The 18187-nt window shown below is 34.4% G+C and overlaps 1 pseudogene; it reads left to right on the forward strand.

Annotated features, from left to right (window-relative positions):
* The first annotated feature begins 16059 nt into the window (after positions 1–16059).
* On the forward strand, positions 16060–17922 carry LOC127561355 (GTP-binding nuclear protein Ran-like; annotated as a pseudogene).
* Positions 17923–18187: the final 265 nt, after the last annotated feature.

The raw sequence follows: 18187 nt of genomic DNA on the forward strand, positions 1-18187 counted from the left end.
ATCTCCATACTGACAAATCAAGCCTCTGATGATCTCCAGTTTCACATTTCCTATTACTTTTCAAGACATCTTGAACTGGATAACTAGTAGAAACCTTAAACTTAATATATTCAAAGCAGCACTTATTATCTTCCCCCCTAAACTCTCCTCCTCCTCTTCTGACTTTCCCTATGTATACTTGTAAATATACAAATATTTGTATACAAATATCCTCCTCCTCTGATCTTCCCTATGCTTATTTGTAAATGGCAGATACTATCTTTCCAGATTCAAAACCTAGGAATTATCCTTGATTGCTAACTAATTCTTACCTCTATGTCCAAGCTATTGCCAAGGTCTGTCACTATAACCTTTACAACATCTCTCCAATAAGCTTCTTTCTCTCCTCTGACACTTCCAGCACCCTGGTGCAAGTTCTCCTCACCTGGGCTTTGCAAATACCTATTGAGGGTTTTGCCAACCTCAAGTCCCTCCCTACTCCAATCCATTCTTCATTTGGATACCAAAGTGATTTTCCTAAAGTGCAGATCTGATCAACTTGTTATCATTCAATAAATTCTAATGGCTTTTTATTACCTCCAGGATCAAATACAAAATGCTCTGTTTGGCATTCAAAGTCCTTTATAACTTATCCTACTTCTACCTTTCCAGTCTTCTAGTACTTTACTTTCTAATACATATTCTTCCATTCAGCGACAATGGTTTTCTAATTGTTCCACAAAAAATCATTCTCCATCTCTCAGCTCTAGTCATTTTCTCTGGCTGTCCCTTTCCCCTGGGATGCTCTCTCTCTTCAATTCCACCTACTGACTTCCTCTGCTTCCTTTGTTGTTTAGTCATTTCATTTCTAACTTTTTGTGACCCCATTTGGGGGTTTTCTTGGCAGAGATACTGGAGTGGTTTTGCCATTTCTTTCTCCAGCTCATTTTACAGATGAAGAAACTGAGATAAATAGAATTAAGTGCATTGCCCAGAATCATCCAATATCTGAGGCTGGATTTGAATTCAGTAAGCCCAGTGCTCTATTTAGCTGACTTCCTTTAATTCCTAACTAAAATTAAGAAGACTTTCCCAATCCCTCTTAATTCTAGTGCATTCTCTCTGTCTCTGTTAATTATTTTTTATTTATCCTATATATAATTTGTGCTATGTCTCTGTCTCTCTCTCCCTATCTTTGTCTTTGTCTCTCTGTCTCTGACTCTATAGATAGCTATGGAAAAGGAGAGAGAGAGAGAGAGAGAGAGAGAGAGAGAGAGAGAGAGAGAGAGACAGAGAGAGAGAGACAGAGAGAGAGAGAGAGAGAGAGAGAGAGAAAGTGAGACAGAGACTGAGACAGACAGACAGACAGACAAACAGACATGTTTGCAAAGAGATAGAGAGACAGAGACAGAGACATAGATATAGATATAGATGTGTTTGTATGGTTTTTTTCTTTCATTGGATTTCAAGCTCCTTGAGGGTAGGGACTATTTTCCCCCTTTTTTTTTTGTATCCCCAGTGCCTATTACAGTGCCTGGCACTTAGTAGGTACTTAATAAATGCTTTTTAATTATTATTACTGATGGATTTTTAAAGAAACTTCAAGCTTTGGATTTATGCATGTGTACTTGGTTCCAACCTGTCTGAAGAGTGGATAGAGGGTCCCTTCCTTCAATAGGAAATCCCACTGAGATAGTTGCATGCCACACATTCCAAAGAGTATGAGTAAGAGAGAGCATCAGCGGCCAGAGTCACTCCTTTAAATATTTTTTCTGTGGGTGACTTTTCTGACATCAATAGGCATTCTCTTTGATGCAGCCCCTTCTTATAGCTGCTGCCATGGGAACCAAAGGATACTGCATCATCCTAAAACTCCAGATCTTTGAGCACCTGTAAATGTAAGACCAGCCTCAAGGCAGCACATGTGGCATGTTGCCTTAAGAAACCTCACTGCAGGCAGGTGAACTTTAGCCAGAGCCAATGGTGATGAAGAGAAGAGAATTAGATGTTCTTCTATCAATTATACCCAGAAAATAGAACCAGGAAAAGAGAATACTCAGTTAATTTTAATAATGTAAATGAAAATCGCAAAAGGCAGCTGAATAATTTATGAGTAATGGCCAATCATGATTTCATAAGTCAGATGATGAAATATATAGATAAAGTAGAGGTACTTGAGAATAAAATGTTGTCATTCCGTATACAGTCCGATAGATAGTGGAAGTTTTGCTTAATTGTATTTATTCATTAGAACTGTATTGAGGAAGAAAAAGATCATATATGAAGTTTCAAAGTAATTGCTTCACATTTTAATAAGCTGAAGTTCAAACCAGTACATCTTTGACCATCTGGACTTTAAAAAAAAAAATCTTTTCCACTAGGGAGTACTTTTCTTTCTTTTTTAGACCTTTGTTATAAGTCCACTGCCAGGTCTATTGGGACATTTTTTGTTTTAGTTACAATCTGAATGTTAGGCCTGTAGTTATGATGTTTTTGGAAAGGTATTTTATAAGACAATGGAACAATTGAATTATTATTATTATTATCATTCCTGAAAAAGACTCTTGAAAATTTCATAAAACTTATGTTAGATAAGGGTACAAATAAAATGATACTTTTGCTGCTCCCTCCCCCCACAAAAAAGATATAATTTTTTTTTTTCTAAATAGATGATTTATCTTTGCTGGCCCAACTCTGTCAAAACTAACTTTAAAAAATAACTCATACATATTTTAAAAATTAAAATTTTCTATCTGTATAGCCTTTCCAAAACTTTAAAAATAAATAGTGTCTGCACAGTGAGGACACAGAATTCATCTTGCTGAGTTCAAATCCAATCTCAGACACTTTTACTAGGTGTGTGACCCTGGGCAAGTCACTTAACCTGTTTACCTCAGTTTCATCATCTATAAAATTAGCTGGAGAAGGAAATGGTAAAGCACTTCAATACCTTTGCTTCTAAAACTCAAATAGGATCATGAAAAATAAGATACAACTAAAAATGACTGAACAATAACAACAAATAGTGTTCAGGAACATATTTCTTGCTTATAATTTGATGCATCTTCTGGATTTAAAATTTTAGCCAAAAGAGGTCAAGGGGAAATTTGATAAAGCTGATCCTTTTCTTGATTAAGTCTAAGAAAAATATCTGGGAGACAGGTCCACAAGCAAATAAGGTCAGCAATCTCTTATTTGGGATACATCACAGTTTCCTAGAGAGGGCATTAGACTTTGTTAAATTTAATTAAACTCTGTTATTTTGTAATACTTGTAGGATCATAAATTTTGAGACAGGAAAAAATTTTAAAAGATTTATTAAAATTAAATTTTAATTTTAATTTAAAAATTAAAAAAAGAATTTTAAAAGATCAGTTAGTTCAAGCCTTTCAATTAATAGAAAGCCTCAAAATTCAGTGATCTGCCCAACAGGTTTAATTGCCAAGAAGCAAACACAGGGTTTCAGGCTCCAAATCAAATATCTTTTCTGCCCTATGCTGGGGTTAAAATAAATATATGTTTTTCTAATGCTATGATATATCTAGCTAGATGATGCAGTGGATAGAAATGCAGGGCCTGCAGTCAGGAAAACTCATCATCCTGAGTTCAAATCCAACCTCAGACACTTATTAGCTGTGTAACTCTGGGCAAATTTGAGTGCCCTAGTTCTTCACCTTAAAAGGAGTTGGAAAAGGAAATGGCAAAAATCTCCAGTATCTTTGCCAAGAAAACACCAAATGTGGTCATGAAGAATCAGAAAGGACTGAACAACATAAAAGATGAAAGTTAGTAAAAGGGAGTAAGTAGTTAACCCTTTTTAGATGGACTCCACCCTGCTGGGGCTACACCACTTATTCTCAAACCTATTCCCTCCCTCTTTGCGAATCATAAACTCATTTGTTCATCTAGTGTCCATAAATGAGGAGGTCTCTGGAGATTAAAAAAAAAAACTCCCTCCCACTCTCTGGATGTGCCTGTGTGCATTTTCTCTGGGTATGCACATGTCTGTGTCTGTGTTTCTCTGGTTAATATATATTTATTACAGTAAAAAAAAATTCTAATTTTTTTCTCCTGTATACTTTACCGTGCATCATCCCTTTCTTGGTTGCAATTATATCGGCTTCCCCTCCTATCCAGATTCCACATGGAATCTTAGGGAAACTAATTGCTTTGAAAACAAATGGTGACAGGGCAGCATAGAGCATCTGTCCTGAAGTCAGGAGGACCTGAGTTCAAATTCCATCTCAGATACTTAACACTACTAGCTGTGTGACCCTAGGCAAGTCACTTAACCTTAATTGAGAAAGAAAGAAAGAAAGAAAGAAAGAAAGAAAGAAAGAAAGAAAGAAAGAAAGAAAGAAAGAAAGAAAGAAAGAAAGAAAGAAAGAAAGGAAGGAAGGAAGGAAGGAAGGAAGGAAGGAAGGAAGGAAGAAGGAAGGAAGGAAGGAAGAAGGAAGGAAGGAAGGAAGGAAGGAAGGAAGGAAGGAAGGAAGGAGGAAAGGAAAGAAGGAAGAAAGAAAGGAGGGAAGGAAGGAAGGAAAGAAAGGAGGGAAGGAAGGAAAGAAAGGAGGGAAGGAAAGAAAGAAAGGAGGGAAGGAAAGAAAGAAGGAAAAAAGATAAAGAAAGAAAGAAAATGATGAAAGGAAGGAAGAAGGAAGGAAGAAAGAAAGAAAGAAAGAAAGAAAGAAAGAAAGAAAGAAAGAAAGAAAGAAAGAAAGAAAGAAAGAAAGAAAGAAAGAAAGAAAGAAAATAATGAAGGCACAGAAATAAGATGGACATACCTTTGCTATCCCAAATTTCCCTCCAAACAACTTTAAAATAATGCCTCAAAATAAATTCTGGAGTGGCAGAACCAACAGAAGAACAGAGTGAGACAATTTTCCAGCCCAAGACAACTTAAGAGGTTGGCAGAAAAGATCTCAGAAAAGTCTGCAAAGACTTACATGAACAGATGCTGAATGACGTGAACAGAATCAAGAGAAATACAGTAACAATAAGATTGTGTGATGCTCAACTATGATAGACTTAACTCTTCTCAGCAATGAAAGTGATCCAAGACAAATTTGATAGACTTGGGATAGAAAATGCCATTCATGTTCAGAGAGAGAATGGTGGAGATAGAATGTAGATTAAAGCATAGTAATTTCATCTTTGTTCACTTTTTCTTTTTCATGGTTTTTCCCCTTTTGTTCTGATTTTTTTTTCACAACATGATTCATATGGAAATAGTTTGGATGATTACTACTTTCTAAGTATTTTGAAGCCACTGAATGTTATTCTTCCTTAATTATTATTGCTCCCTTTGTTTAATTGGAGATTCTTGACTTTTTGTTGCTCCAGATGAATTTTATCATTACCAATTCTACAAAGAAACACCTTAGTAGTTTGATTGAAACAGCATTAAAATCTATAATTTAGGTAGTATCACTGATATAATTGTAATGAATATACCGTCACCTTACTCTCACAGACCAATGCTGACTACGTGTTCGCCTGTTAACTCTGGTGTACCTCGAGAGACTGAGGATATCTTTTCTCTAATGACATAGACTCGAACCCTATTTTCCTCCATTGTTAAGTGCCACTGGATATTTTGAACAAAGAAGTCAAAAAGATCCTACATGATTGAGCCTCTGAACAGATGTCCTCCCTCCCCCCCAACTTTGGACTTATTTAATGTTTTGGCCTCTTTCATTTCATGGATCTAGAATAAACAGGAGAAAGGGGAAACTGAGAAGAACCAAGTCTTTCATAGTTGATAATTGTACATTCTTGCTGTTATTGCATATAATGTATTCCAGGTTCTTGTTTTGCTCAGCATCAGTTCGTGTAAATCTTTTCAGACCTTTCTAAAATCAGTTTGTTCATCATTTTTATAGAACAATAGTATTCCATTACCTTCACATATTACAACTTGTTCAGTCATTCCCCAATTGATGGGCATTTACTCATTTTCCAGTTCTTTGCTACCACAAAAAGAGCTGCTACAAACATTTTTGCACATGTGGGTCCTTTTCCCTCCTTTATGATTTCCTTGAGATGGAGACCCAGTAATGGTACTGCTGGATCAAAGGGTATGCAGTTGACAAAATATTTGTTAAAAAAAAAAAGTTTAACAAAGTATCTGGCACGATATAAATGTTTATTATTTTCCCTAATGGCATCCAGTAAGAGACAAAATTGCTCTGAGGCTATGTGATCCCAAGAAATAGGCTTCAGCTCATGGATTCCACTTTTATAACTAGGTATTGATTAGTATGAATAATGAATCTCATGAAGTAGTTGCATTATGTCCTTGTATTGGAATGAATGACCATATCTTATATTATTGTAATGTCAAATACTACAAATTAGAATATTTGTGACCATTTCATTTCATTGTTCCCACATATATTTTTTATAATGAACTATATGTTTTTTGAAAGTATTGGAACTTCCAGTCTTTTGAATTTTAAAAGGTCAGAAGAACAAACAATCAAGTTCTAGGGTATACTGGTACCCTAGTTTCCTGATATCCCTACAGCTAACTCAGTATCAGTACCCCCAAGAATGACCATCAGAACCAAGACCACTGTTAACTAAGACCAGGACTCATCTGACAGCAATGCTGCCTTTGGTCATGAGCTTGATAGTTATGCTATGATATGTTATATATGAAGTTGTGCTAAGGAATAATTATTCTAAAAGTGTACCCACTCTCCCCATAAATAATAGGGAACAGTGTGTCCCCAAGGTATAAGGGAAAGAAAATTAATATTAAATGGTTAAATGGAAATAGGGTGCTAATCATTGGCACCCAAAAGTGGAAGTAACATAGTCAGTGGGGGTTTGAGCTTATAGCATCATAGCGTTAGAGAAGGGACAATCTTCAAATATCTAAGGCATCCTAAAATAAATTCTGAAGGGGTAATATAGTAAACTTTGTTCTGGGGAAAAAAGCCAGCACATACTTGCTACATTATGACATTGGTATGCTAACCATAAGCTATAATGTTACTCCAATTATATCTTCCCTTATATGAAATCATATAGCCCTAAGTCCTTAATTGTATTAAAAAATAATATTGTGGCCAAGTTTCAAAGATCCAATCCACTCTCCTTAAGTAGAAGGATTAATCAACTTCAAGGAGGGACTTCGTTAATTCCCTGAAACTAAGATTCTTTGAGTTTGATTTGTTTATGTTGATGAAACTAAGAGTGGAAATATCTTTTGATCAATCCAATTAGGAGATTTATCATTTTACACCTATTTGACCAGACTGAAAAGGGAATTCTTTAAAGGAATGGTTAAAAAGAAAGTAATTAGTTTCAGAAAGCTATTTCCTCCCATGATGCCCAGCAGTCACATTGCTGTCATTCTGTCTGGTAATTCAACCAGTCATAAACTTCAACTATGAATCTTGTTTTACTTTGCTGTGTAAATTTATTTTGTTTCACTCTTAATATAAAAAATAAATTGGAAATTTCTTGAATCAGTTAAGACTTGCTCCAAGACATATGCTTCTATATTAAATTGTATCTGACAGACTCTTCTACAATTACTTCTATAAAGAGTAGGCACCAAGCTGAATTTGGATCTCTGGTCATAGTTTGCCAATGCTACATTAAAAAATAGCTCTCATTCATATTTAGGTCATTATATTTGCAAAATTTGAGACATATTATGTTTAAACTAAATAATTAAAATATTTTTAAAAAATATTTCATAATTATATTTAACTAGGAGTTGAGTGCATTTTGATAGACTGATGTAGACTATATCTTGCAAAGACTAGTCTTCTGGTAGTTTATCCTTGGTTTCAACTCCACAAAACAAGATTTCCCCTCCCTATCCCACAATTTTCCAGCTTCCTTTTCTATGTTTTTCCCCATTCAATTGGAAGTTCCTTGAGGCTAGACACTGCTTTTCTTTTTCACTTATTTCCCCAGCACAATGTCTGATACCTAGTAGGCACTTAATAAGTATTTATTGAATTGAACATTTAACAAAGGATGATTTACTTAGGCATGGCAGGAGAAGAATATTCCATAAGGCTAAGTACTGAAGATACCATGAGTTGATTCAGCTGAGCAAAGTTCCCTTCCTGAGTTATCCATATAGTCCACCAGCATCAGAGAGTATCTGGAGCTCTTTGTGGTTGTCCCATACTCAAGCAACCAAGAAGTGATATCAGCAATACAGCCTGAGACTTTAATCCTCTGTGTCAAGAAAATCTAGAGAATGTTTTTAATACTTTTTAAAGGAAAAACTAGAAATGCCTCAGTCCCTCAAGTTATCTCTAGAATTCTGAAGGGGAAACGTAGTAGCTTGATTCTGGGATGGTGAGCCCGAGCTTCTTATTTACAATAGCTCCGAGAGACAGTAATTACCAAAAAGAAAAAGAAAATGAATAAAAGAAGATTATTAAAACATTTAAAATGCATAGAAAAGATCAGAAAGAAGTGTATGAGGAAACAATGACAAGGACAGCTTTTTTTTTTTATGTTGCTTTTCCCCCTTTTAAAAGCTTTTTATTTTCAAAACATATGCATAAATAACTTTCAACATTCACCCTTGTAAAACCTTGTGTTCCAAATTTTTTCCCTCCTTTCCCCCTCACCTTCTCCTAGATGGCAAGTAATCTAATATATATTAAACATGTGCAATTCTTCTATACATATTTCCATAATTATCAAGCTTCATGAGAAAAGGGAAAAATTAGAAAGAAAACAAAATGTAAGCAAACAACAAAAAAAGTGAAAATATTATGTTGTAATGTTTAGGCTAGCTTTCTGGAGGTCCTCCCGGAAGGGCCTTGGTCTCAGCAGAATAGACACCACAAGAATGGACAAGAATAGAGTCCAAGTCTTTATTGTCTCTTACATGATCTGTGTCTGTCATAGTCTGACCCAGTTTCTTCCAGCAGTCTGACAGTTTCAACCAGTCTCCCCCTGAGTCTGACTTTGTCCCCAGTTTAAATACCCTATTACAATTACATTATTACAGTATACTGAATATGTGTGAACTAAAGAACCATTACATCACCATACTAAATACTAAGTATATATGTGAACTAGAGAATCATTATCTCATCAATTCCACTGAATTAACACCTCGTTACAAGTATCCTTCTCCAGAGTTCCAGCTCTCTACACTATATTGTGATCCACACTCAATCCCCACAGTCCTCTCTCTGGACGCAGATGGCTCCCCTTATCACAAGACTAGTTTTGATCTCCTGGTTCTGCTCATTTCCCTTAGCATCAATTCATGGACGTCTCTCCAGAACTCTCTGAGATCATCCTGCTGATCATTTCCTATAGATTAATAATATTCCATAACATTCATACACCATAATTTATTTAGCCATTCTCCAACTGATGGACATCCACTCAGCTTCCAGCTCCTTGCCACTACAAAGAGGGTTACCACAAACATTTTTGTACATGTGGGTCCCTTTCCCTTCTTTAGTATCTCTTTGGGATACAAGCCCAGTAGAAACACTGCTAGATCAAAGGTATGTAGTTTTATACCTTTTGGGCATAGTTCCAAATTTCACTCCAGAATGGTCGGATCATTTTACAACTCCACCAACAATGTATTAGTATCCCAGTTTTCCCACATCCCCTTCAGTATTTTTCATTATTTTTTCCTGTCATCTTAGCCAATCTGAGAGGTGTGTAGTAGTGTTTCAGAGGTGTCTTAATTTGCATTGCTCTGATCAATAGTGATACACAGCACCTTTTCATATGAGTAGAAATGGCTTAATTTCTTCATCTGAAAATTGTCTTTTCTTATCTTTTGATTATTTATTGATTGGAGAATGGCTTGAATTTTTATAAATTTGTGTCAATTCTCTATATATTGTAGGAATGAGGCCTTTATCAGAACCCTTGGATGTAAAAATTTTTTCCCAGTTTCTTGCTTTCAAGGAAAGCTTTGAAGGTAACATGTTTTGTATTGATCTACTTGCCATCTTGGGGAGGGGGTGGAGGGAAGGAGGGGAAAAGTTGAAACAGAAGGTTTTGCAAGGGTCAATGCTGAAAAATTACCCATGTATATATCTTACAAATGAAAAGCTATAATAAAAATAAATAAAGAAGAGTAAAAAAAAAAGTAACATGTTTAACTTATTATTTATTTTTTTAAACAGAAAAAAATTTAAATTCAAAAATTTTAAAATAAAAACAAGTTGTATATAATAGAAATTTATAGTTTCACAATAATCCTCTTTTTAATAGATTTTGACTAATTTATTTTTCTTTTACATCTCCTAGATTTCCCCATTTCTCTCTCTCCCTTCTCCCAGAAAGGAATACTGTATAGCAAAGAATTTTAATTTTTAAAAAAAGGAATGAAAAAAATTCAGCAAAACCAGTCAACAATAAAAACAAAATCCAATATTATATGCAATGTTCAACCTTCACAAAATAGAAGAAGCTAGCTATATTCTTGTATCTCTTCTTTGGGGCCAAGCTTATTCTTTACAATTTTGCAACATTCAGTTTTTATTGTTTCACAATACTATGTTCTGTTGGGGTTTTTTTTTTTTTTTTTGGTATAAATAAATATTCTGGGGAATAGTAATAGTACTTTTTAAGTTAAATGGAAGCTGGAGTCAAAAAAGACTTATTTTAAAGAAAAAAGGAGGCATATGTGCAAAAATATTTGTAGCAGTTCTTTTTGTGCTGAGAAAGAATTGTAATTCAAGGGGATGCCCATTAACTGGGGAATGAGTGAATAAGTTGTGCTATATGAATGTAATGGAATGTAATTGGTCTATAAGAAATGATGAGCAGAGACACTGGGGATACAGAAACTGACATGAAATACTCCCTGTCTTCAAAAAAAATCAGGTTTTAATACAAAGACACATATAAGCAGATATGGCTGCAATGTAAAAACAAACAAAAATGATAGCACTTCAAAAATTAAAAAAAATGATGAGCAGGTTGATTCAGAAAAGCCTGGAAAAACTTACTTAAATTGATGCTGAATGAAGTGAGTAGAACTAAAAGAACACTGTGCACAATACAACAAGATTTTGTGATGATCAACTGTGATGGACTTGGCTTTTTTCAACAATTAGATGATTCATTGCAATTCTTATATAGACTTGTGATACAAAGTGCCCCACATCCAGAGACAGAACTATGGGGATTGAATGTAGATCAAAGAATAGTATTTTCCCTTTTTATTGTTGTTGCTATTTGTTTGCTTGGTTTTTTTTCTTTCTCATGTTTTTTTTTTCCTGTTTGATCTGATTTTTTTTTTTGTACAACATGACAAATAGAGAATATGTTTAGAAGAATTGCATATGTTTAACCTATCATCACATTGCTTGCTCTTATGGGGAGGGGGGAGGGAAAGGAGAGAGAGAAAAATTTGGAATACAAGATTTTGCAAAGATGAATGTTGAAAACTATCTTTGCATGCATTTAGAATAATGCATGTGTGTGTATGTGTGAGTGTGTGTATGAGAAAACGAGAAAGAGAGAGAAAAGAGGAGAGGAAAGGAAAGGAGAGGAGAGGAGAGGAGAGGAGAGGAGAGGAGAGAGAGAGAGAGAGAGAGAGAGAGAGAGAGAGAGAGAGAGAGAGAGAGAAAGAGAATGTGGGTTTTAGAACAACTTGAAAAGACTTACTTAGCATTTTCCATCTTGGGTCTTTTGGAATTATCTGTATTATTGAACTGCTGAGAAGTCTGACATAATTGATCACACAATATTGATATTATTGTGTACAATGTTCTGGTTCTGCTCACTTCACTCAGCATCAGTTCAAATAAGTTTTTCCAGGTTTTTTAAGTTGCATATTCTTAGGAACAAAGATTTAGAACTAGAAGAAAACTAAGAAGCCTTCAAGTTTAGTTTCTCAATACAATTCACAACCATTTTATAGGATGAGGAAACTGGACACAGATCATTTAAGAAACATACCTTGAGTCACACAATTAGTATCTGAGGCAAGATTTGAACAAAGGACCACTTGACTCCAAGTCCAGTGTCCTATCCAGTATGCATGCTGCATCTCTTTTTCTGTTTGTAAACATATATTTTCTTTTTTTTTAATTTTTCAATAGCTTTTTATTTACAAGTTATATGTATGGGTAATTATACAGCATTGACAATTGCCTAACCTTTTGTTCCAATTTTTCCCCTCCTTCCCCCTACCCCCTCCCCTAGATGGCAGGATGATCAGTAGATGTTAAATATATTAAAGTATAAATTAGATACACAATAAATATACATGACCAAACCATTATTTTGCTGTATAAAAAGAATCGGACTCTGAAATATTGTACAATTAGCCTGTGAAGGAAATCCAAAATGCAGGCAGGAGAAAATATAGGGATTGGGAATTCAATGTAATGGTTCTTAGTCATCTCCAGAGTTCTTTCGCGGGCGTAGCTGGTTCAGTTCATTACTGCTCCATTGGAACTGATTTGATTCATCTCATTGCTGAAGATGGCCAGGTCCATCAGAATTGATCATCATATAGTATTGTTGTTGAAGTATATAATGATCTCCTGGCCCTGCTCTGTAAACATATATTTTCAAATTTTTAACTGCTTCTCTGAGAACTGCTTTAGCTGCATCCAAAAATTTTGTTATGTTATCTAAACATTATCCTTTGGTTTGACATAGTTATTAATTGTTTCCATGATTTGTCTCAGTTGTTATTCAGAATATCATCTTTAAATCTCCATTTAGATCTGTTTTTTCCCCTTGAATTCCCTGTATCAATTTTTATTATATTGAACCATGGTTAATAAAGGATATGTTTACGATTTCAGCCTCTTAATATTTATTTATAATTCCTTTACATACACAGACTATGTCCTAGAGTACAAAGAAAATATAAATAAATATTAGAAAGTAAAAATATTAAACATCCTTTACCAACCACAATTCAATAAAATAGAAAATAATATAAGGAACATAAGCAAAATCTATAGATCTCAATGGAAATTTCATGATCATATTAAATGTCATATATTCTTTTAACCCTCCCCTCTGACTATAGTTCAAAATCCTCCCACATATGACTCTGTACAACCTCTTGGATTAAATGACATTATTTTGTCTTATCCTTTTCCAGGAAATTTGTATTCTTCATATCTTTCTCTTTCTAGTCTAATTTGAATTCTTTTTTTTCCACTCATGGACTATATTCCCACATATTCCTTCTTTAGTTAGATATCTCATGAGAGAAAGTATTAACAAGAGAATTTAAAATTGATGATTGATTAATAGTTAAAAGTTTTATTAATCACAGCAATGCCAATTGTAACTAATTTTTAAAAGCTTAGATTTAGAACTATTTTGTATAGGGTTTGGCAGTATGATACTTGATAGGAGATATTGAAAGCCACTCTAAGCAAACCAACTATTTGAAGGACATAAAGAAAATGAATGAAGGATGATTCAACCTGGTCATGGGATGTTTTTCCTAGCATTGGATATCTGTAGTACAGAGGAGTGTGGGATTGGGGACTTTCCAAGGATGCTGACTAATTCTGTGTCCCTGTTTCCATGGGATCTGAAAGAACTCTTTTGCAAGTCAGCATAATTATGGACCAATCACAGTCCTAGTTTAGTTGGCTCTAGTTGACATTATGTAATGCATTTATGTAACCAGACTACATAAAAGAATACTCTGATTGTAAGGTATGCCTTACTATTGCTAGCCTTACCAATAAATTGATTATGTCCACATTTTTGTACCTCAGTTTCCCTTAATTGTAGAATTATCATAATAAGAATTAAATCTGAGCTCCCTCCTTTGTTGTGTTTCTGTATTATTGCATTTGTAAATCTTACTCAGTGCTTGATTTTTATTCATTTATTTATGTTTCTTTTTTTGTGAGATCATCTTCTCTAGTGTCTCTTTTCTAAAAATATCAGTTCATGAAAGAAGCAGTGATATGTGGTAACTGTCATTCTGACTCCTGAGTCAGTTCTAGTTTTACTCTTTGCCTTTAACATTACCATTCACCTATACTAAAGCTAGTGTATCCTTTCTTGGATCTATGTTTCTCCCTTTCATCCTGGGTGCTAGGCAACACTGGGGTATGATTCAATTTAAGAAGAATAATCCACACTCAAGAAAGGTAGCCTCTAATCAACCCTAATATACACAAAAGCTGCATCCTGAAAGTACAGATTAACTATGTACCTTACCAGTCTTTTTATATTACCTCACTGACTAGCTGCTGGCTGTGTCCATAGTATTTAGTTCATCTTTTGGCTTATTGGTGTAGTTGGATGGCATAATGAATACAGAGTGCTGGGCACGAAGGCAGAAAGACTCAACTTCCTGAGTTTAAATATGGCCTCAGACATTTAATAGTTGTTTGACCCTGAGCAAGTCACTTAACCCTATCTTCTGCCTCAGTTTCCTCATCTGTAATATAAGCTAGAAAAGGAAATGGCAAGCCATTCTAGTATCTTTGCCAAGAAAACCCCAAATGGGATCACAGAAAGTCAGACATGACCAAAACAACTCAACAACCAAAACAACTAGGATAATAGCAAATGTTATTACTATAACAAGTAATGAAAAGTAGTGTGACATAGTAGAAGACTGGCTTTGAAATCAAGAAGACTTCCATTCAGATCCTGTTTCTGACATATAGTGGAGATATATATATATATATATATATATATATGTGTGTGTGTGTGTGTGTGTGTGTGTGTGTATGTAATCATGACTAAATAACTTAATTTCTCAATGAACACAGAGAACACTTGAATATGAGTTGTACATCTGCTTTGATAAGGAGTTTACATACTTGGAAGTCTGAGCAGCCAATGAAATTGCAAGATAAGATCAGATAATGATGATCTCATAGCCTCCTCCTAGTTCAGGTTCTCATCTGAAGGAAACTAGGAATCAGATTTGAAGATGGAGAGAGTTCCACACATGGGGGACACTCAGTAAAAATGCCCAGAGTTTGAAAGATGGAATGTCTAAGTCAAGGAACAGCAAGGAGGCTACTGGATCACAGAGTAGATCACAGTTTACAAATAGATAAAACCTAGCACTCTACTAAGCTAAAGGAAAACAAGAAGTTTAAGATGTGATTTCTGATTTAACTGAGCTTATGATCTAGTCAAGGAAACACAAAACCTGGTAGAAGGATTCATGATAGTAGGATTTGAGCTAGTTCTTGAATTTGAAGAACTAAAGCACTGAAGATAGAGGAAATTAAGTGAGCAACATCTATGCAGAAAGAAAAACTTTTGTAAAAAACCTTATCATGTAACATCAGTTACAGCTTACACATCAATATCTGTTACAGGGATCAGAAAGAAATTCTACAAAGCACTTGATAAGATCCTTCAAATTAAATCAATATATAATTTGATACTAAGTGACTTCATTGTAAAAGTTTTAAAAGGAAAAAAAAAGATAAAAAATGAACCAGGAACAAGAAATGTGATGTCTCAATATTATTATTTTCTTTGAGAAAAAAAATAGGAAAATTTTGTATATGAGACTGATTGACATAACAAAAATAAAATTGATTATGTTTTGACAAAAACAATTTGTTACTGATGCTAAAATTACTCCTGAAATATAATCATGTAAGTCAGACAAGCAACTTGTTAGGGCAAAGAACAAGATTAATATAAAGCTGGGGGGAAACCTTTAGCCATCACTAATCGATAAGTGAGCAAAGAATATAAACAAATAAGTCTTGAAAGAACTGCAAACAACCATAGGAAAGAATGCTCCAAATCAATAACAATAAGACAAATATATATCAAACAGCTCTGAATTTTTACTATACACTTAACAAAAGTTAAGAACAGTAATAATTCATGTTGGAGGAGTTGTAAAGAGATAAGCACAATAATGTATTGTTGGTGGAGCTATAAATTGGTTCAACCATTCTGGAAAACAATTTGGAATTAATACAAATAAAGTGACTAAAACAGCCATATCCCTTGACTCAGAGATTCTACTGTTAGGCATAAGCCCCTTTTGTGGTAACAAAGAATTGGTGATAAAGCAGATGCCCACCAATTGGCCAATGGCTAAATAAATTGTGGTAGGTGAATATAATGGAAATGATAAATTCAGACAAGCATGGAACGATGGATATGAAGTAATACAAAGTTTAATATGCAGAGTCAAGAAAGCAATATATCCAATGATTACAAAAAATGTAAATGTAAACAAAGACCACAGAACAATTGAAACTGGATGTGGCAAAAATCATAAACTACAAACTTGGCCCCAAAAAATAAACATAAGAAGCCTTCTCCTTATTTGTGGAAAACAGAGTTCAGAAGTGTGGCACATTGCATAAGAGAGAATTAAAACAATAAGTTGTTGTGGGAATTGAATGAGTCACGTTGACTCCATGTTGTGACTCAATTCTAGAGTTGTCAGTTGCCTTTCTATTCAGTTATGAATTTAGTCCAATTTCTCTCTTATAAGAAAATTTTATTCAGTTGTGGGAACTGTAAAAAAAAAAAAAAATGCATTATTGAGATTTATTCCCTCATGGCTGGGAAGCTAGACCATTTCTACCTGCTGTTTAAAGAACTTTGACTGGGAACCTACTGGCCGATAACCCAGTTTTCAAATCTGAAAATTGATACAAGGAGTTTTCTCACAATTATACATCTCAAGCAACTTATATGTCTTATCTGAAAATTGGTCCTATACTATTTAATCAGTTATTGTATCCATGTTCCTATGAACATGGATACAAGAACACTTGGAGGGAAGGGAATTAAACATCTCTTTTTTTCTGATTTTAGGGAATTATATCTCTTTGCTTTTCCCCATCCTAAGTTAGAAATTCCTCCAATTAGAAATCAGATTATCTAATTTCATATCCTGCTTAATTGTTTTCTTTTAATTAACTGTTTTATTTGATTAATTGTTTTCAAGGATGAAAATCTCTAAACTCCTGTATTCTAATTCCATGCTAAAGCTGAAGAGGTCTGGTTTCTTGAACAAGTAGCATGCATGCATTGTTTAATAAATTGATCTACTTGGAAGTTTGAACTTTTCTTTACTTACTTCATCTTCCACACATATAACGAGATATTTTATAGTATATTGATAAGTTTTTGTAAATTTTCTCCTCTTTAAAATATCTTTAATATTTCATTTTTCCCCCAATTACATGTAAAAGTAATTTTAACATTTGTTGTTAAAAATTTTTGAATTTCAAATTCTCTCTTTTCCTCTTGTTTCTTCTCTCATTAAGAAGGCAAGCAATTTGATATAGGTTATACATATGCAATCACGCAAAACATTTTCATATTGTTCGTGTTAGAAAAGAAAAAACAGACCAAGTCTCCAGATATTTGAATCATTCTTCCACCATCTTTTCATTGTTCAGTCAGGCAGTTATGGAGACGCTTCTGGAAGAACCATCACGATGACCACCCAAGGAGAACCCCACGTGTAGTTCATTAATTGGTGATGGAGGTATTAGAAAAACCACATTTGTAAAATGCCACTTGACTGGTGAATTTGAGAAGAAGTATGTAGCTACCTTGTGTGTTGAGGTCCATTCTCCACATTAACAGAGGTCCTATTAAATTCAATGTATGGGATACAGCTGGCCAAGAGAAATTTGGTGGTCTGAGAAATATCCAAGCTCAGTGTGCCATTATAATGTTTAATGTAACATCAAGAGTTACTTACAAGAATGTACTTAATTGACATAGAGATCTGGTACGAGTATGTGAAAATATCTCTATAGTGTTGTGTGGCAACAAAGTAGATATTAAGGACAGAAAAGTCAAGGGAAAATCAATTGTCTTCCACAAGAAGAAGAATCTCCACTACTATGACATTTCAGCCAAAAATAGCTGCAATTTTAAGAAGTCCTTCTTTTGTCTTGCTAGAAAACTTATTGGAGACCCTAATCTGGAGTTTGTTGCCATGCTTGCTCTTGCACTCCAGAGGTTGTCATGGACCCAGCACTATCAACATAGTATGAGCAGGACTTATAGATTGCTCAAACAACTGCATTCCTTTTATATATATATATATATATATATATATAATTATAACTTTTTATGCCTGGGTAATTTTTTACATTATCCCTTGCATTCACTTCTGTTCCAACTTTTCCCCTCCCTCTCTCCACCCCCTCCCCCAGATGGCAAGCAGTCCTATACATATTAAATATGTCACAGTATATCCTAGATAAAATATATGTGTGCAGAACCCAACAGTTCTCTTGTTGCAAAAGAAGAA

Source organism: Antechinus flavipes, chromosome 4, assembly GCF_016432865.1.
Source record: "Antechinus flavipes isolate AdamAnt ecotype Samford, QLD, Australia chromosome 4, AdamAnt_v2, whole genome shotgun sequence".
Classification (NCBI taxonomy): Eukaryota; Metazoa; Chordata; class Mammalia; order Dasyuromorphia; family Dasyuridae; genus Antechinus; species Antechinus flavipes.